The sequence below is a fragment of the Argentina silus genome (assembly GCF_951799395.1).
Source record: "Argentina silus genome assembly, chromosome: Y".
NCBI classification, from domain to species: domain Eukaryota; kingdom Metazoa; phylum Chordata; class Actinopteri; order Argentiniformes; family Argentinidae; genus Argentina; species Argentina silus.
In genome coordinates, this window is record NC_139654.1 from 47,656,672 (window position 1) to 47,678,419 (window position 21,748).

At 40.4% G+C, this 21,748-nt stretch overlaps 1 pseudogene across 1 annotated transcript in view; it reads left to right on the forward strand.

The window, feature by feature from the left end:
- Positions 1–16,689, forward strand: part of LOC310824162 (cytochrome P450 3A27-like) — a 194,763-nt pseudogene extending 178,074 nt beyond the window's left edge. Inside the window, exon 19 of the transcript in view lies at positions 16,573–16,689. The product of the transcript in view is annotated as a cytochrome P450 3A27-like (transcript). The remainder of the gene's footprint in view (positions 1–16,572) is intronic.
- The last annotated feature ends 5,059 nt before the right edge of the window (positions 16,690–21,748 follow it).

Below are 21,748 nucleotides of genomic sequence, written 5' to 3' on the forward strand. Positions count from 1 at the left end.
AGCAATATATGAGCAGTATAAGTAGTGCAGTATAAGCAGTATATGAGCAGTATAAGCAGTATATGAGCAGTATAAGTAGTGCAGTATAAGCAATATATGTATTAACAGTAACATTATAAGCAGAATAAATATAGAATGCAGTATGAACAGTATAAGCAGTATATGAGCTGTATAAGTAGTGCAGTTACCAATGTATTGGGTCTATCTATGGGTATCGTAGTGCAGCAGTAGTCAAAATGTACCTGCATTTTATCGGTTGAAGTGCCATCTCATCTGTCATAAGATTTGACTTGTAAAACTGAAAAGTAGGATACAACTAATAGCCTAAATGTATAAACACAGACCACAACCAAAAAACAACATGGGAAAATCGTTTACTCATCCTCTGCAGCAGGAACAGTGCAGAGAAAAAGTATGTACAGTAAACCCCATAACTGAATACACTTCATACGCTTCAGCGCGACACAGAACGCTACATTGAGGTGGCCTATACTGCAACAAAGTAAAAAGATGAGACAGACACGTGTCTTCAATAACTTGCATGTTTAATCAAAATACAAGCATTCGGCACATCGTTAACTTGTAGGAAAGTTTAATCAGGTTTTATCAATTGTATTATTTTAAATGTGAAATAAATAGCATCAGTGCAGAGGCTATAACACACTACAAAAGTCACATTAAATCACGGAAAGTAGGCTAGGCTAATTAACGGAACTATATGAATATACAGCCCGAGCCCAGTCCAGGGTTCTGAAAGCGACAAGTAACAAGTGTGCCCATCAACTGTCTAGATATTAGGCCTATACGTAACATTTAGTCCTCCACTTCATATCACAGCCAGTATAACGTTTAAAATGACTACAAAACAAAAGCAATATAGTCTACAGTGAACGGCGCATTGTCCATTTGTCATACATGTCCAAACAGACCTGCACACTTGAATAGGAAAGTAGCGCGGCGGTTCGTTGCTTCAGCAAACCTCTCGATGACTTTACTGTTGAAATCCATCTGTCCCTGGATCAATGCATTTTCAATGGAAAGCATGTCAAGGCCGTTCAGTCGCTGGTGTCTGTTCTGTTCTGACAGATGTATAATGTCTTTGAATCCAGCCGATGCCCAAATAGTCTCCACCAAAAATCATACATGGGAAACAGAACAGCGCATGTTTCGAGGTGGTAGCGGTTAGCCATCTCTTTTTGTCAAACCATTCCTGTTGGCCCTAAACGTTTTATCTCCAACTTCTCTTCCAAAGGCAATGTACTGAACCGCATGGTCAACAAATAATCTACACGATTCATTGTGAAAACTTTAGCTAGCTAGCATTAGCGATAGACGTACAGTAGATGAACTGAATTGCTTTGTGATTATTTCCTGTCATGTCAGACCACGTTAACGACATTAGCGTTTAATAGTTTTTCGCCACCTGTTGCTAGGCAGAATTCATACCCAATATAATTTGCGTGAGGTTTTCCCTGCTTACGCCAATCACGCTCACGTTGTTCCCCTCGCAACGATGGGGCAGAGTGCTCCGCTGCCCCACAGCAGAAAGACGGGACAGAGAGCGCAGTCCGCACACACCAGTAATTACTAGTAATTAGTAATTACTCCAAAAACAGCACTATACGAATTATGAGTCAAGTTTATTATATTTATACACACCAATTTCACCATTTAATCTATTTTGTATTAAATATAAAATACTTATTATTATTACTAATAAAAAATAGGACTCATAATTGTTTCGTATTTGTAATGTACTTTATGAGACTTTATGTTTGTAATGTACTTTATAAAGAAAAAAACCCTGTATATCCCCAAATTTCATTCTATGCGATATGTTTTTTCAAATGTTGTATTTGTCTTGTAGGCTACTTTTGTGTAAGCCGTATATTGTGGGTAAAATGCACTATAAATTCAAATGAACTTAAATGTGTATTGCAGTGGAATCCTAACTCGAGATCCGCGTGTAAATCGAATCAATTTCCCATTGACATGAATGCAAGATTTACGCGCGCGGATTTGGAGTTAGGATTCCACCCAAAATGCGTTGCTATTGGTATCATTATGACGTTGATATGTACACAGAATTGAGAATGTTCTGCAATAATACACAAAGTTCTTGAACTTTTAGTTTAGTGGCATAACGAGCTAAGACGCAACCTGAACCTGTGCAATCAGTATTACCAGAGTGAGATATAAAGAGATTATAACCGGAAGATTCGGCGCTTATACACAGCCTACTGACTGAGGTAGGCTAATGTAGGCCAGAGATGTAGTATAGTTGACATATAGTATAGTTTTATAACACTTGTATTTGTAAATACTTGAGACGGCATAGGCCGACTACCTTTACAGCATTTGGACAAGGGACGCGTAAAAATGTCACTGAGAGATATCTGTCACTAGGAGATGATATTCCCATTAAGTCGAATTCAGCGTTGGATATTTCTATATGCCTAAAAACTCACATCTTTAGAAAGGCCTTCCTTTAGGTCCTGTCCTCTTGTTGTTGTTAGTGTTTTGTTTGTGTTTTTGTTTGTGTGTCTATTGCACTCAACTGCACAGGCTTTGAAATTGTGGCTACAAATGAAAAACACATTCCAAATAAAATATATTTTTTATTATTATTATGAGAGACCTAAATGCATGAATTGAATTAGGGCTATTTTAATTTTGCCGAGGTCTTCTGCTTATTAGCCTATAGGCTCCTACCTGTACCAGGCCGATTCCAGTTAATAAAATGTGCCCATTATATGGCCACTGATATTTGACCTGTTGGTCACAATTGTAGGCTATATTTCAAGGCGTGTCAACAAACATAGCCAGCCAACCCACACTGGAAGCTTTTGCTGACTCTAACATAGGCCTCTGACAGGACCAAGTCACTTCGAACCATTGCATCGAACGCTGATAAGAGTTGTTAGGCAGTGAATTACCATGATAGTCATTCCAAACCCATTATGACGCCAGCCGAACGCACATTATAGATAATAACATTTCTTTGCTGCCAATCGGTGTACTGGTATTTGTTGACTGATTCAGTAGGGCAAACTCAAAGATTGTTATCCCTTTCTCATTTGGGGAATCTTTCTGACATTCCTGTTGCATTATAGTATGGGTGTGTGGAGATTATTTCAATCATTTTTGTTTGTGTTCTATCTACTGTAGGTGCATAAAAACAATGGAGGTGAAAATATATATGAGTATTGAGGATATCAGGAAGGAGCATGAGAGGATTAAGACAGAGAAGGCAGAGTTTGAGAAAAAGATAGAGGAATATGAGAAACAAAAGAGAAGGGACCAAAAAGTTAGGCAGAGGGAGGAGGAGATCCTGGCCAGAAAGGCAGAAAGACTGCAGGAGGACAGGAATGAGTTCAATAGGGAGAGGGAGGAGATGGACAGTGGGATCAAGATCCTCATGATGGAGATTGAGAAAGAGAAGGAGTCCTCAAAGGAGATACTTAGAAAGGCTGAGAAGGCAGAGGCAGAGTTAAATATGATGAGGAAGGAGAGCGTGAAAATCCAAAGAGACGGACAGAAGGTGGAGCAAGAAATGCTCAGGATGTGGAAGGAGAAGGAGACATTTCTCAAGGCCAAGAAACAGATGGAGAAAGAGATGGAGAAAAATATGGTGGCAGTCAAGAGGAGAGAGGCCCTGGTGATGGAGGCCGAAGAAAGACTTAAACTGAGCAAGGAAAAAGAGAAGGAAGAGCAGGAGAAGGAGACCTCAAAGGAGATGCTTAGAAAGACAGAGAAGGTCGGAGCAGAGTTGCAAATGATAAAGAAGGAGTGGATGAAAATCAAAAGAGACGGGCAGAAGGTGGAGCAAGAAATGCTTGGGATGTGGAAGGAGAAGGAGACATTTCTCAAGGCCAAGAAACAGATGGAAAAAGAAATGGAGGCAGTCAAGAGGAGAGAGGCCCTGGTGATGGAGGCCGAAGAAAGACTTAAACTGAGCCAGGAAAAGGAGAATCTAGAGCAGGAAAAGGAGACCTCAATGGAGATGCTTAGAAAGACAGAGAAGGTCGGAGCAGAGTTGCAAATAATAAAGAAGGAGTGGATGAAAATCAAAAGAGACGGGCAGGATGTGGAGCGAGAAATGCTCAAGATGTGGAAGGAGAAGGAGACATTTAAAAAGGATAAGAAACAGATGGAAAAAGAGATAGAGGCCATCAAGAGGAGAGAGGCCCTGGTGATGGTGGCTGAAGAAAGAGCGAAACAGAGTCTGGAAAAAGAGAAGCTAGAACAGGAGAGGGAGACATTGAAGAAGGTGAGCATGGTGACGATTAGAGAGATGGTAGAGAACCTATAGACTAAGTAGATGAAGGTGATTGTTGCTAGTTTTACTATAGCATTTAGTCCATGACCTTCAACTCTCAGTTGAATTTGTCCAATTCTTGTCTCACCTTGCACTCCCCTCTGATGTTACTTTTTTAATTTCAGATGAACGATGGCTCCAGATATGCCACAACCCTCATGTTCTCGTTGAGAGCGACTCCTCTGATGGCTCAGCTGGTACACAATCAGGCAAACCAGGGGACGAGCCTTTCTGTCAAAAGCCTTGTTGATGTGGCCCTGGCTGAGAGCGTGTGGGGGTGCAGAGATAAGACAGGGGACTGCACATGCCGACACCGTTAGCCTGGAAACCTCAACACAATTGGCCGCTATTTAGGGATACATAGCAAATCAATTTATATAGTTGTCTTAAGTTCAATAAATTAAGTTGAACATTAAATTAAATTGACTTCCTTTCTCTACCACTGTGACTGCTTGTGGCATTTATTATTATAGAAAGTCTTACTTGTGATGACCGTGATGTATGTAGCTGAAGATGAATGTAGCTATTTATTTTAAGTATCTCTGGATAAGAGCTTCTGCTAAATTACTCAAACGTAGGCCTAAAGTACATCTGTAAAATAATGTATCCATTTCCTGTTAACCATCTCTAAACCCTAGATGGCAGTATTTACTCTTACACCAGAAACGTGACCAGTTGCACGTGTGGATGCAGAAGAAATAGCCTCCCAGTCTGTTTCTGCAAGGAACTTCTAATTTATGGATTCTGTACATTGTTTTATGTTGAGAGTCTTGTCAAGTCTGAATATCTTAGAGTTGGGGTTTGTCCTCTACCTCCAAATATAAACGAGGACAATCACTTTGTTTTTCATACAGGTACCACTATTGTATGTATTTCTGTAATCTATGTTTCTATTACTTTACCATACTATGAAACTAATTGAATATGTTTTTAAGCGTCCAAAAAGCATTGATACCATTTCCAAGCACTCCAAGAATCATTTTGCGTTGCTGCTGCAGCAGCCGCGCAATGTCAACACTTTACACACGCACTGGTGTAGCATGTAACATTAAAATCCATCAACTTCATATCACACCATTGATGATTGGTGAACTTGTTGGATCAGTTAAGGCCTGTGCCAGAAAACAGAACACACACCAATCACACAATGGGACTATAACATGCACATACAGTGCATTCTGAAAGTATTCAGACCCCTTCACTTTTTCCGTATTATGTTATGTTACAGCCTTATTAAAAAATAGATGAAATTATTTTTTTTCCTCATTAATCTACACACAATACGCAATAATGACAAAGGTGCTTCAACAAAAAACGTAAAGGGTCTGAATATTTATGTAAAGGTGATATTTCAGTTTTTTATTTTGAATAAATTAGCAACAATTTCTAAAAACCTGTTTTTGCTTTGTCATTATGGGGTATTGTGTGTAGATTGATGAGGAAAAAGGCTGTAACATCACAAAATGTGGAAAAAGTGAAGGGGTCTGAATACTTTCAGAGAGCACTGTATTTACATCTTGATTCACAGAATCACACCTCGTACACACTTGCAAGTGATAGCAACGCCTATCACCTGTCCCAATAAAGGGATGCTACAAGCGCACCATTTCATCCTTTCCACTCTTCACTCTCTGACTGTCTGAAGTGTACTGTAGTTGTGTTGTTGTAGCAGGCTACACCTCAGCCTATGATTCTCATGAGGCGTTAGGTTGAAAAGTGTACTGTAGTTGTGTTGTTGTAGCTGGCTACACCTCAGCCTATGATTCTCATGAGGCATTAGGTTGAAAAGTGTACTGTAGTTGTTTTGTTGTAGCTGGCTACACCTCAGCCTATGATTCTCACGGGGCGTTAGATTGTCTCTGATAGAATCCTACGGTTCAGCTCAACGACGATTTTCATCTTCTGAGCACCTGTTAACTCTCTGAGCTAGCAAGCTAACCTGTGAGCTCTCAATTCTTTGTTATTGTTGGACCCCAGCTCGACGATAATTCCTCAGGTTATTATTAGAACTTGCAAGGTCACATGTGTAGGCTACAGCTAGCACTTGGGACGGACGGCTAACTAAGTTACTTGTTGTTTCCGGACAGCTGAGAACCTTGGCTAGCTTTGACAAGGTAATATTGAGAAATATTAGCACCCTGTTTGCAGGAGGGTTGGTCAGCTTGTGTTTGTAGCCCTAGGACTACTGAGCACTTTCTAGTAATTAATAATTTACTAGCTAGTTACCTCGTATAATGAATTGGAACATACCAGTTCTCTCTGGTGTGGGACTAGCACCATATCTAACTATGCGGGTACCAGTTCCCTGTGGTAGCACGTGGGTGTAGCAATGCTGAGGTGTGCTGATATTGTACCTGTTTGTTGCATCGTGCACTGTATCTAAACTAACCCCACAACTAAGTCAACTAATAAACATGGGCTACGCATAACTTAAACATGCCTGTGTGTGTGTGTGTGTGTGTGTGTGTGTGTGTGTGTGTGTGTGTGTGCGTGCGTGCGTGCGTGCGTGCGTGCGTGTGTGTGTTTGTGCGTGCTTGCGTACATGTGTTTTTTCGGGGATGCAGAGAAAGTCTTCCAGCTGTTCCAATGAGAACATCCATCCATCCATCCATACATAGACCTATGCATTTAATTCTGGTTTGTTTATAACTAAGAGGAAGACACATTTATCATCAAAAACCACTAGTTATCATCAAAAAGGATGGTCACAGTTTGCTAAAAAAGAGTACCTAAAAAGCCTGCAGAGGTCTCGTAAAAGGTATTGTGGACAGATAAGATGAATATTATCATGGACTAGAGTGACAAAAGTTTGGAGAAAAAAGGATCTGCCCAAGATTTACAGCATACCACCTCATCTGTGAAACATGGTGCAGGGGGTGTTAGGTGTGGGCATGTATAGTTGCCATTAGAACTTGCTAACTTGTCTTAATTGATGATTGTACCTGCTGACGGCAGCAGCAGAATGTATTCTGAAGTGCACAGAAACATCTTGTCTGCTTGAGTGCAAGCAAATGCCTCCAAATGCATTGGATGGAGCCACACCATACAATAAAACAATGACCCAAAACACTGCCATAGCAACTAGTGGAAAGATCTTGATTGGCCAAGTCAATCTTCAGATTAAAATTCAATTGAACATGCATTACATTTCCCTAATGATAAGAATTTAGGCAAAAAGACCTCAAAACAAACAACAACTAAAGATGGCTGCAGTACAGGCCTAGCAGAGCATCACCAAAGAAGATGCCCAGCGTCTGGTGGGGTTAGTGGGTTGCAGACTTCAGGCAGTTATTGTCCACTAAATACTAGTGGATTGTCCACTAAATACTAGTGGATTGTCCACTAAATACTAAACATGACTGCTTCATTTGGACATTTGATAAGTCTGTCCCGTTACTTTTGGGTACACTGAAATAGGGGGATTATGCATAAAAAGTGGGGTAATTTCTAAATGGTGAAACCAATGTGTATACAAATACCATCAAATAAAAGCTGAGAATCTCTACTTTAACCTTGTAGTAATTGCTTAATTTCAAATCCAAACGTTTGATAAAGTTCTTCATAACCAACATCAGGGAGATGTGACCAGAGAGGTGGTGAGTGGATCCTGGCTATAAGGGCACACTCTTGCCAACACACATTCTGGTGTGACATGTGCGATGTCTTATTGATCTATGTTGCTTTGGCTGTCTCCATGTGTGGATCATTGTAATCAGGGGTAGGGCTGGCCTTTTAAACACCTGTGCTTTGTTTCATTCAGGGAAAACAAAGAGATTTTTAACATTTCTTTTAAAGAGACAACACACATTTTCTGCCATGCCTCTGTCAATTGATTTGGCTTTAATCAATGGTTTCTTCTTGATGTTGTGTACATGTTTTCATGCCTATGTCACCTTTCAGAGGAAATCAAGGAACCTATCCAGATCTGATGTCGTATTAGATGAGTCAAACCCTGTCAGAACATAGTTTGCTTTTGCTAGATTCTTTTCTTTTCTTTTGTCTAGTATTGGTATACATGGTTGAAATTATGCACTCATATTTAGTATTTGATCGACAATACTTTGTATGCAATAACCGTCTGGGACCCATTGACCCCACCAGGTGCTGGGTATCTTCTCTGGTGATATTCTGCCAGGCCAGCCATCTTCAGTTTTTGAGGTCTTTTTGCCCAAAATCTTACCATCAGAAAATGAAATGAATGTTCAATAGGATTTAAATCCAAACATTGACATGGCCAGTCAAGAACTTTCCACTTTTTCGCCCTGAAAATCTCCCTAGCTCCAATGGCAGTATGTTTTGGGTCATTGTCTTACTGTATGATGAAGCGCCATCCAATGAATTTGGAAGCATTGCTTTTACTCGACCAGACAAGATATTTCTGTACACTTCAGAATACATTCTGCTGCTGCTGTCAGCAGTAACATCATCAATTATGATAAGTTAGCAAGTTCTAGTGGCAGCTATACATGCCCAAACCATAGCATCCCCTCCACCATGTTTCACAGATGAGATGGTATGCTGTAAACCTTGGGCAGATCCTTTTTTCTCCAAACTTTCCTCTTGCAATCACTCTGATAATATTCATCTTATCTGTTCACAAGACTTTTTTCCACACCTCTGCAGGCTTTTTAGGTACTTCTTAGCAAACTGTAACCTGACTATCCTTTTTAAGAATAACGAGTGGTTTGCATCTTGCAGTGAAGCCTCAGCCATTTGCAATGGCTGAGCTCATCAGTGCTTGATTTTGGCAAGTCTAAGGTTTTGACTATGTTTCAGATTATTCAGCTTTCACCATTTGTCAATTCCTTTGCTATTGTAATGTATCTCACACCTTGTCCTTTGTTGGGAATGATATTTAAGGAGAGGGACAGCGAGATATTCTTTGAGTTTTGGGTTAGGCCCATCACGGGCATCATTCTCCCGCGTTGTCCTTGACGCACGTTAACGTATGGTTAAAACTTACAGACGTATGTTGTTTTAAATTGTGTTAAATTGGTTATTTTGTTGATACTCTATTCTCATTCTTCCTATGGGCATTAATGTGATGTTGTGCGCTCGATAAAGGTTCTGTTAATCAGGGCTGGCTCTAGCCATTTTGGTGCCCAAGCATTTTTCCTTCTTTTGCATTATCAAATGTCTAAATTAAGCACTCATGTTTAGTATTTGGTCCCCAATCCTTTGTATGCAAAAGTGCAAAAGTCTGTGACCCACTGTGACCCCGCTGGGTATCTTCTCTGGTAATGCTCTGCCAGACCTATGTTGCAGTGACTGTTGTTGTTTTTTTAGGATGTTTTGCCCTAAGTCTCCTCTTGAGCAAATGAAATGCATGTTCTATAGGATTTAAATCTGGAGACTGACTTGGCCAGTCAACAACTTTCCACTTTTTGGCCCTGAAAAATTCCCTAGTTCCTATGGCAGTATGTTTTGGGTCATTGTCCTGCTGTATGATGAAATGCCGTCCAATGAGTTTGGAGCCATTTACTTGTACTTGGACTGACAAGATGTAAATAAATGATTCTCAATTATGGTGAGCATTCTTTGGTTATCCACTGGAAGTCTTCCTTGGCCTACTAAGTAATTTGCAATTTCTGAGCTCACCAGTGCTTTCTTTCCTTTTAATGAAGTGAAATGAAGTTCCAAACTGTTGATTTTGGTAGGTTTAAGGTTTTGACTATGTTTATTTTTTTTCTGATATTTCAGCATCATAATGGCTTCCCTGACTTTCAATAACATCTCTTTGGTCCTCATGTTGACAAGACATCAATAGCAGACTGCACAAATTATGTGACGGAACACACCTGACGAACACACTTGTCAAGCCAATTGTCCTATCACTTTTGTGTAGCCTGAAATAGGGGGATTATGCATAAAAGTGTTGTAATTTCTGAATGATAAACCAATATGTACATCAAATAAAAAATAAAAATCTCTACGTTTTTATTTCAAATCCAAACAGAAGAAAAAATGCTTCACTGTCCCATTACTTACGCACGGTACTGTATAACCTTCTGTGGAAAGGGTTCTACATGGCACCCAAAAGGTTTCTTCAAAGGGACAGTGGAAGAAGAACCCTTTTTGGTTCTAGGTAGCACTTTTTCAAAGAGTGCAGGATCTGTGATGGGTCTGTCTGTCTCTATCTACGGTATATTTGCTTGAATGCCACAGCCTATTTAAGTATTGTTGCTGACCATGTGCATCCCTTCATGGCCACAATTTACCCACCTTCTAATGGCTACTTCCAGCATGATAATGCACCATGTCACAAAGCAAAAGTCGTCTTAAACTGGTTTCATGAACATGACAATGAGTTCAGTGTTCTTCAGTGGCCTTCCTTGTCACCGGATCTGAATCCAATAGAACACCTTTTGGATGTGGCAGAACGGGAGATTCACATCTTGAAAGTGCACCTGAAAAATGTGCAGGAATTGCGTGATGCAATCATGTCATCATGGACCAGAATCTCAAAGGAATCAATGTCACGAAGAATTGAGGCTGTTTTGAGAGCAAAGGGAGGCTCTACCCAGGATTAGTATAGTGTTCCTAATAAAGTGTTGGGTGAGTGTATATCTAACTATCTTTGTTTTTGCTGGTCTGTAGGATCTATGATGGCCGTCAGCCCGTCCTGTGTATCATGAACACAGCCATGATCAAAACCATCCTCATCAAGGAATGCTACTCCCTTTTCACTAACAGGAGGGTAATGCTAAATTGAAGTTGTTGTATGGGGAAAAAAACATAAGGGTTTATTAAATAGATAATATCATTGTTATTATAGCATTATTAATATTCGGTTAATTTTGCAGTATATAATCATTGTTATTTTTCTAGAATTTCTATCTCAACGGGCCTCTGTATGACGCCGTGTTTATCGCTGAGGATGATACATGGAGACGGATCCGCAGTGTCCTGTCTCCCTCCTTCACCAGTGGGCGGATCAAAGAGGTACAGTCCCATCTCTCCTCTCCTTCTTTTATTCATTCCAACAACACAAATAAATGAATGACTAACAACTCTGACGTGTGTGTGTGTGTGTGTTTATGTGATTTGTACTATGTGTATAGTGTGTATTCATTGTTGTTTGTTGTTGTGTGAAGCAGCAACTTTAATTGTCCAAGACAAATTTCCATCCGGGACAATAAAGTATATTTAATCTTATCTTAGATAAGTTCAGTGGTCAGATGACAGAGTATAGAATAATAGTTCATCTTTGGAGTCACTTATTCCTTGACTATATACATAATGTATCCTGTATGAATGTATATTCTCAGGCTATATAAACATTAAAATAATTCCTGTTTCAAACATGATATTAACCCATGTTTTGCACATATTAATCCATGTATCAATCATCATATTTTTCCATGTATCCTTCCCAACTCAGATGTTCGGGATCATGAAGCAGCACTCTGGTAATTTGGTCAGCAATCTGAAGAAGACAGCCGATAACGAAGAGCCCATTGAACTAAAAGAGTGAGGATTTCTCTCCGAGAAGATAAGGTGAATTTGTAATTTCAGTGAACTCCCCCTTTAATTTTGTGGTTGTGGTTCTGGTGGTCAAAGACTGTGTGGTTGTGTTCCAGGTTCTTTGGACCATACAGTATGGATGTGGTCGTCAGCACTTCATTCAGTGTCGACATCGACTCCCTCCACAACCCCTCTGACCCCTTTGTGACCAACATCAAGAAAATGCTCAAGTTTGACATCTTCAGCCCACTGTTCCTCACAGTCGGTACAACTGCCCCCATATAGCTTTCAGTCTAAATCATTTTGTGCTCAATAAATGAAGCTATCGATTTCATTGATTAGACTGACATACACTGTGGAAACACTCTATGAGACCACCAGTAGCTCTCTGTCCTTCCTGGCCTACAATCTGGCAACCAGCCCTCACATCATGACCAAGCTGCAGGAGGAGATAGACACTGTGTTTCCCAACAAGGTAACCCCTCTGCAGACTCCTATATAGTACTATTCATGTGGAACAGGAAATATGATAGTGACAGTATTTTAGAGGGTACTGATGAGTGTGTAACCCCTGTGCACTGCAGACTCCTACAGTATCTATTACTATTGCTTTGGAACAGATGGTTAGATAGGTGACAGTATTTTGCAGTATGCTAATGTGTCTGTAGCATCCCTGTGCAGACTTCTGCCCAGTGCTATTCATTTGAAACAGGAAGTAGATAGGTGTTGTTGGAATCTTCAGAATAGTTAAAAGGCCAGTACCTGAGGACCTGAGGGATCTACAGCGTATATACCTTAAAAGCATGTCTGACATGCAGTGGTGTGCGTGACCATAGAGTGATTTCTAAACTAATACAATTATCTTAAAATAAATTATAAAACTAACAGGTTATCAGTGCAGAGACTTGTATGATATGTGCTCTCCATCTGACTCGTGCTGCTGCATTCTGTAACATTTGCCAAGAGCTTTCTTTGGTCGACCAGACAGGAGAGTGTTACAGTAATCAAGGCTGCTAGTAATACAAGCATGCATTCGTCTCTCAGTGTCAGCCTGGGAGAGGAAAGGTTGCACCTTTACAGCTGTGTTCTGTAAAGGTCCATGTAATATTCAAGCTTTCTAAAAGCTTCCTAACGGTTGTAATGACTATCTTTAATCGGTAGCGATCAGGGAACAAGATCCCTTATAATAAATCCCTTATGAATAAATATTTCATTTACGAACGCTGTTTTGGTTCGGAAAACACGCTTTTTAAAATGCAGTGTCCTACCTGACATTCGGTTTGCATATAAACATGTTGTGAGTGCCAGGGGTGTTCTAGGGGAGTAGACTGACCTTTCTCTGGTGGCTGCCTCTCCCAATCGTGTGCGCATGCAGAAACACAACAGCTAATGTCCAACACTGCAAGTTCATTTCGGGGGGATATATTATTATTAGGGAGGATGTTGTTGTTTGGACAACTTCAGACAGAATTTCTCCACGATGGCAGATTTCCGGCAAACTTACTTACTCTTCTTTAAGTGATACAAATATGTTTTAGTCACATTCTTGATATGGGTTTCAAAATTAAGATCTGAGTCAATGGTTGTTATGTTCATAGTTAAAGTTGATGGGACTACTTTTATGTTATGCGCATGTACCTTTGAGGTAGTACTGAGCGGCGCATTGATACAGTAAGCTAGAGCAGTTGACCTTCGGCAGAGTAACCAATGTAATGTAACATGCTCATAGAAAAATCCAGTAAAGACTTTTGTTAACTTTACTCCGGTGTTCATTTGATGTATGTTGTGAAAGTGCAATACACAACAATGGTAACACCTTGTTTTTTTGCCTGGTGCTTAGTGTTACTGTGTGTGTGCAGACAGTTTGACCAGGACAAGGACAAAGAGCATTTTGGCATCAGCATTAATTAATTAATTCTAAGGTCATTAAGAACCTAGTTAATAACTTAACAACATAGTGCTATCTCAGTGCTATGATTGGCACAAAAGCCAGATTGGAACATGTCAAAGGTACAGTTGGGAAGAAGGAGATTATTTAACAGTTTGAACACCTTTTTTTCAAGAATTATTATTTTTTTGCTTAAAAAGGGAAGGTTGGAGATTGGCCTAAAATCGCTAAGGACTGAAGAGTCTAAGTTACTTTTCTTCAGGAGGGGTTTCACCATGGTAGTTTTAGGTGCAGATGAACAGACCCCCACTTTGCTGAGCATTTCTGTAAGACCACTGCAAAAGAGTTCATAGTGCTTCCATGTGGTGGAAGGTGGGGTAACAAGTCATCAAACACATCTTCTCCTCACCTAATATTGGTTCTCTTATCTCAGAAGTATGTTGCAAATTCCTCACATGTAGGTGGAGAGCAGATCACCAGGTGTCTTGTGGGCGGGATTTATAAGGCTGTCAATCGTTGAAAAGAGCACTGTTTGAGTTGTTATGATTCATTATCAATTTTGAGAAATGATCCCGTCTGTCTTGGCGTTTTTTTATTGCCTTATTAAAAGCAGAAAGATGCTCTCGAAGAATATCAAGGTGGACCTGCAGTTTTTGTCCGCTCAGACTTTCTGCAAATTCTTTTAAATTTGGCCACAGCCTTTTTCAGTTTGACTGGTGCTACAGAGTCGATAGTTGCCCTTAGTTTGGTGTTGAAGCTGGTTACTAAATCATTATCACAAGAGGAAGCTGTTGATGGTGTACTATTCATATTCATATTCATCATGAAATTCTCATCTGCTCAGCGACATGGCTAGATAAATAATAGAGCGAAAATATATTTTTTCCCCACTTCTAATAGACTGACATGCATTCATGTTTAGCCAGGTTTCAGATAAAAACATTACAGTGCAGCTTTCGCTCTGAGATAAGATCAATAAAGGTTTTGCCAGATAGGGACCTAATATTCAAAAGCACCATGGTAATGTTCTCTGGGCTGTTCGGTGCTGCCCGGCCACAGTTAATGGAATGGATACCAAGTTATTCACATTTGAACCACCTGACAGTTTTCTTGTAGTCTGTCGACTGTGATAGGAAATAATAGACTATAGCACATTCAGTATTCCAAGCAGTCAATCCACTAAAAGCAGCCCAGTTTAGTGGCATTTTGACTTCTGATTGATCCTTGTGTACATCTATCATTTACATTGTTCAGTGGAATCTAAATGTATTTTCTTCTAACTATCAAGATAACATTATTTAGCGATTTTTTTGTTTATTCATGTACAACAAAAAAGCAAGTCTCTATTACACACGTACATTGAAAGTAATGGCGTTCTGTATGCGGGTGTCATGAAATTAGGCTATGCAGATTAGAATAAGTACAGTACTGTGTTCATTTCCCAAAAAAAGAACACAAAAAACTAACAGCTCTTCAGATTTGCGACGAAAAAGAGTTAGTTCTGGGCTACGGCTACGTGAACGACCAATCACTAGTGCTCATGTGAGTGTAATATCCCTGTTCAGGCTCCTATCCAGTACGAGGCTCTGATGCAGATGGACTATCTAGACAGCGTGATCAACGAGTCTCTCAGGTTGTACCCCATCGACTTGAAAGAGTCGCCAAGAAATCTGTTGAGATCAGCGGCATCACCATCCCCAAGGGTATGGTTGTCATGATACCCATCTGGACCTTGCACCGTGACCCCGATGTGTGGGAAGACCCAGAGGAGTTCAAACCAGAGAGGTAATGGGCCACATCTTAACCACAACCACAATATCAATCACAACAGCAACGATAAGAGCAGTGTTCCACAAACAACCATAAAACAAACCTAAATGCGACGACCAAACACAAACAGGTTTCTTCAACCATGTATAACCATCATATTACTGTGATTTAATTGATATGTTCTTTAACCCCTCCTCCTCTGAACTCTCCGTGTGTAGGTTCAGTAAGGAGAACAAGGAGAGCATCGACCCATACACCTACATGCCGTTCGGGATGGGCCCACGGAACTGTATCGGGATGCGATTCGCTCTGGTATTGATGAAACTGGCGATGGTGGAGATTCTACAGAGGTTCAACTTCACCGTCTGCAAAGAGACAGAGGTGAGACAAAATAATGATACAATGATTGTAAATATAATTTTGTACCTATGACTTTGTTGCGTTTCTATATGTAGCAGAGGTGATTTTGGAATCACACTCGCGTGATGAGGTAGCCCTGCCTGAGACATGTAAACTGAAGTGTCGCCCTCAGACCTTGAGGATGTCCTCTTGGCTTAATAGTAGCGTTTGTGTCTTCCACATGGGAGACCCGGGTTTGAACCCCCATACTTCAATTCTGTACTTGCGTACTGCATGAGTATGTACTCCCCATTTAATTTCCCAGATTGCATTTTTCAGTACTAGGCGCCAATCATCCTCAGTATAGGCTACCTACTAAAATTTAGTAACTAAATGATGGAAGTGTGAGATTTAAAAAAAAGCTATTTGTATTTCTGCAAAACTCCCTCGAGACTTCATAGGGCCATTTTAATGTATGTCGACCCAAGAGACGTTGTCCAGGAGTTTGAGTTTATTTGAATTTATAGTGCAATGCTACCCGAACGTAACAGTGACACTGTATTAGGTAACATTCATAGTGTAACGCTGACATCTGTTTTACTCGTTCCTTCATACTGTAACGACCCTGTGTAAGGCCCGTTAGCAGCTCCGCCAAGGGAGTTAACTCTCTTGGTGTTGTGGCTAGCGCGGCCGGTTTGTAAGCGGAAGGTTGCGAGTTCGATACCCGCTTAAGGCAAGCTGCTCTGCCCCGCCGTTCGCTACAAAACTTTAACTGTGTGTCATCTCTCACCAGATCCCCATTGAGATGGACCTACAGAACACTCTGATGCCCATACGGCCCATCAAACTCAAGCTGCTGTCCCGCTGCCAGGAGTCCAACGACAACCAGCTCAAAGCAGACAGCCAGTGATGAGGACCTGCCCTGCTGCAGGTCTCTCAGTTATTATGTTACACATAGATCTAGGATAAGCCCCAACACTGGCTACTTTCAAAAATGGGCTTAAAAAAAAAAAGGGCTTCGCTTTTGCCTTAAATTGAAACTAAATTGGCGCTAATAATTGCACTGTGACCCTAAAATGCACTGTGACTTTTATTCTTTTTTTATGTCTTTTATGCGTTTTTATTCTAATTTTTTTTTCATGCTCTTTCCTTTTTATCTATTTTACGTAAAGCACTTTGAATTGCCTCTGTGTATGAAATGTGCTATATAAATAAACTTGCCTTGCCTCGCCTCGCCTCTGGGCTCTGCTGCTACTGTATGCTGCTCTCTTTGTATCTGTCTATTAGTGGAGGTCCAGGACTAGTTGTACAGAGACAGTTGTTGTCTGTCGTCTGCAGTGCAGGGATTTGCATGTGACTTGTGTATGTTTTGTACTCGTCTGGTAGTGGGTCTCTATCATCACGCTAAAAACGTGTGTATAATCACAAACTAAATCATAACATGAGAATGAACAATATGCCATCAAAACATGACAATGAATAGGTGTTAGATTAGATTCAACTTTATTGTCATTGTGCAGAGTACAAGTACAGAGACAACGAAATGTAGTTAGCGTCTAACCAGAAGTGCAAAAGGAGTGCAATGTGAACAATATATACAGGTAGAGCAGTATAAGCAATATATGAGCAGTATAAGTAGTGCAGTATAAGCAGTATATGAGCAGTATAAGCAGTATATGAGCAGTATAAGCAATATATGTATTAACAGTAACATTATAAGCAGAATAAATATAGAATGCAGTATGAACAGTATAAGCAGTATATGAGCTGTATAAGTAGTGCAGTTACCAATGTATTGGGTCTATCTATGGGTATCGTAGTGCAGCAGTAATCAAAATGTACCTGCATTTTATCGGTTGAAGTGCCATCTCATCTGTCATAAGATTTGACTTGTAAAACTGAAAAGTAGGATACAACTAATAGCCTAAATGTATAAACACAGACCACAACCAAAAAACAACATGGGAAAATCGTTTACGCATCCTCTGCAGCAGGAACAGTGCAGAGAAAAAGTATGTACAGTAAACCCCATAACTGAATACACTTCATACGCTTCAGCGCGACACAGAACGCTACATTGAGGTGGCCTATACTGCAACAAAGTAAAAAAAATGAGACAGACACGTGTCTTCAATAACTTGCATGTTTTATCAAAATACAAGCATTCGGCACATTGTTAACTTGTAGGAAAGTTTAATCAGGTTTTATCAATTGTATTTCTTTAAATGTGAAATAAATATCATCAGTGCAGAGGCTATAACACACTACAAAAGTCACATTAAATCACGGAAAGTAGGCTAGGCTAATTAACGGAACTATATGAATATACAGCCCGAGCCCAGTCCAGGGTTCTGAAAGCGACAAGTAACAAGTGTGCCCATCAACGGTCTAGATATTAGGCCTATACAGTGGGGGAAATAATTATTTGATGGTACTTTATGGTATGAGTATGGTACTTTTATTTTAACAAATAGAGACAGAATATCAACAAAGAAGTCCAGAAAAAACACATTATATAAAGTTATAAATTGATTTGAATTTGATCCCCTACAAACCAGCAAGAATTCTGGCTCATACAGACCGGTTATATGCCCATGAGGCACACAGATTACTCCTGTCACTTTAAGAAAGTACTCCTAATCTCTGCTTGTTATGGGTATAAAAGACACCTGTCAATAGAATCAATCTCTTCCATTCCAACCTCTCCACCACCATGGGCAAGACCAAAGAACATTCAAAGGACATCAGGGTAAGAGTTGTAGACCTGCACAAGGCTGGAATGGGCTACAAGACCATCAGCAAAAAGCTTGGTGAGAAGGAGACAACTGTTGGTGCAATTATTAGAAAATGGAAGAAATACAAAATAACCATCAATCGCCCTCGGCCTGGAGCTCCATGCAAGATCTCGCCTCGTGGGGTAAGGATGATCATGAGAAGGGTGAGGATCAGCCCAGAACTACGCGGGAGGAGCTTGGTAATGATCTCAAGGCAGCTGGGACCACAGTCACCAAGAAAACCATTGGTAACACACTACACCGTAACGGATTGAAATCCTGCAGTGCCCGCAAGGTCCCCCTGCTCAAGAAGGCACATGTGAAGCAGTGGACCCATCTGAAGTTTGCCAATGAACACTTAAATGATTCAGAGAAGGCTTGGGAGAAGGTGATGTGGTCAGATGAGACCAAAATTGAACTCTTTGGCATAAATTCGACTCTTCGTGTTTGGAGGGAGAGAAATGCTGAATGCTACAATCCCAAGAACACCATCCCCACTGTCAAACACAGAAGTGGAAACATTATGCTTTGGGGTTGTTTCTCTGCTAAGGGTACAGGACGACTTCACTGCATTGAGGGGCCAATGGACGGGGCCATGTACCGTAAGATCTTGGACAAGAACCTCCTTCCCTCAGCCAGAGCACTGAGGATGGGTCGTGGATGGGTCTTCCAGCATGACAATGACCCAAAACATACGGCCAAGACAACAAAGGAATGGCTCAAGAAGAAGCACACTAAGGTCATGGAGTGGCCTAGCTAGTCTCCAGACCTTAATCCTATAGAAAATTTGCGGAGGGAGCTGAAGCTTCGAGTTGCCAAGCAAAAGCCTTGAAACCTTCAGGATTTGGAGAGGATCTGTAAAGAGGAGTGGACCAAAATCCCTCCTGAGATGTGTGCAAAACTGGTGACCAACTACAAGAAACGTCTGACTTCTGTGCTTGCCAACAAGGGTTTCTCCACCAAGTACTAAGTCATGTTTTGCTTGGGGATCAAATACTTATTTCCTTCGATCAAATGCAAATTAATTTATAACTTTATATAATATGTTTTTCTGGACTCTTTTTTTTTGATATTCTGTGTCTATTTGTTAAAATAAAAGTACCATAAAAATTATAGACCGCTCATTTCTTTGTAATCGGGCAAACTAACAAAATCAGCAGGGGATCAAATAATTATTTCCCCCACTGTACGTAACATTTGGAGATGTGTTAACACGATCAAAGAAAATACGCGGGAGAGGTCCACTGTTTGAGGCGAAAAAAGACAGGGTTCCCAGAGGAAAAATTAATAAAAATGAGTTCCTCACAAAACAAGGAACCCAAAACCATTTCAATGGAAACGATCGGACTTTACCTTGGAACGTAGCGGATGTATGAGCGCGGCTTTGGAATTATTCAAAACAGCGCCCGCTCTAACACGATCAAAGAGAATACGCGGTAGAGGTCCACTGTTTGATGCGAAAAAATACAACGTTCCCAGAGGAATAAAAACGAAATAAAAATGAAATATCCCATTGTTCCTAACAAAACAAAGAACCCAAAACCATTTCAATGGAAACATCGGACTTTACCTTGGAACGTAGCGGACACATGAGCGCGGCTTTGGAATTATTCAAAACAGCGCCCGCTCTAACACGATCAAAGAGAATACGCGGGAGAGGTCCACTGTTTGAGGCGAAAAAAGACAGGGTTCCCAGAGGAAAAATGAATAAAAATGAGTTCCTCACAAAACAAGGAACCCAAAACCATTTCAATGGAAACGATCGGACTTTACCTTGGAACGTAGCGGACGCATGAGCGCGGGCTTTGGAATTATTCAAAACAGCGCCCGCTCTAACACGATCAAAGAGAATACGCGGTAGAGGTCCACTGTTTGATGCGAAAAAAGACAACGTTCCTAGACGAATAAAAACGAAATAAAAATGAAATATCCTAGTATTCCTAACAAAACAAAGAACCCAAAACCATTTCAATGGAAACGATCGGACTTTACCTTGGAACGTAGACTGTTTGTGGAACGTAAAGTAGTGTACCTACTGAACTCGAACACTGCACCTACGTGACAACCTACCAACCCCTGCAACCCCTGCACCCCCCCCCCCCGGACAATTGCACTATTACTCCCCTCCCCTGCTCTTACTCAATACCACTGCTCTTCTGTACATATGTCCATACTGTTCATATTTTCTTAATACTACTGTTAGTACACTGCACATATCTGTACATACTGTGCATACCTGTTTATACTGTTCATATGGCATTCCATATTTATATTTATTCTGCTATCTACCTTATGTTACTGTTAATACATATATACTGCATTACCTATACAGCTCATATGCTGCTACACTGTTCATACTGTAACTTATTTATTCTGCTTATAATGCTACTGCTTACTCATATACTGCTTACACTGCACTACTTATGTTATACTGCACTACTTACTGCTCATATATTGCACTACCTGTATATACTGTTCATTGCACATTCTGCTATTTTGCACTTCTGGTTAGACGCTAACTGCATTTCGTTGTCTCTGTACTTGTACTCTGCACAATGACAATAAAGTTGAATCTAATCTAAAACAAATGTTTTCGCTGACTGGCGGCACAAGGGTGTGGGTTGGGTGGAGCTCCGCTGTTTGAGGCGAAAAATGACAAGGTTCCCAGAGGAATAAAAAAAAAATGCCTTTATGCACCTGACACCATAAACAAAGTACCTTCTGGAAAAATAAACTTCTTCTAATCCAAGCCAGCTCTGTGATATTCTAGAAGGTCAGAGTTTAGCAGTTAGCACAGTAACATTGTTGCGAAGAGGTCAGATGAAGATAAGATATCTTTGAAAAAAAAAGTATAAATATGATCAGACTTTTTTCTGATAAAATAGTTGTTTTTTTGTTCAACAGTACCACTTTGTCTGTTTTTCCATTTTCTTGAAGCATCTGCACTCGATTTCCAGCCAGCATCATAGTCATGACAGTGAAAGTGTCCAAACAGGTGACCTGAAAAAATATCAAAAGGGGGATGAGGAGAAGAAAGCGGATCTCCACACTGATGAAACATGGGCAGATGAAGAAGATACTAGCGAAAGAAAACAAAAACATGGAGAGGAAAAACTGTCTGTGGAGTATAAGGCAGCTATTAAAGAGAATGACAACATTTGGATGAACTTTCGTTCATCTTGGTCTAATAATGGA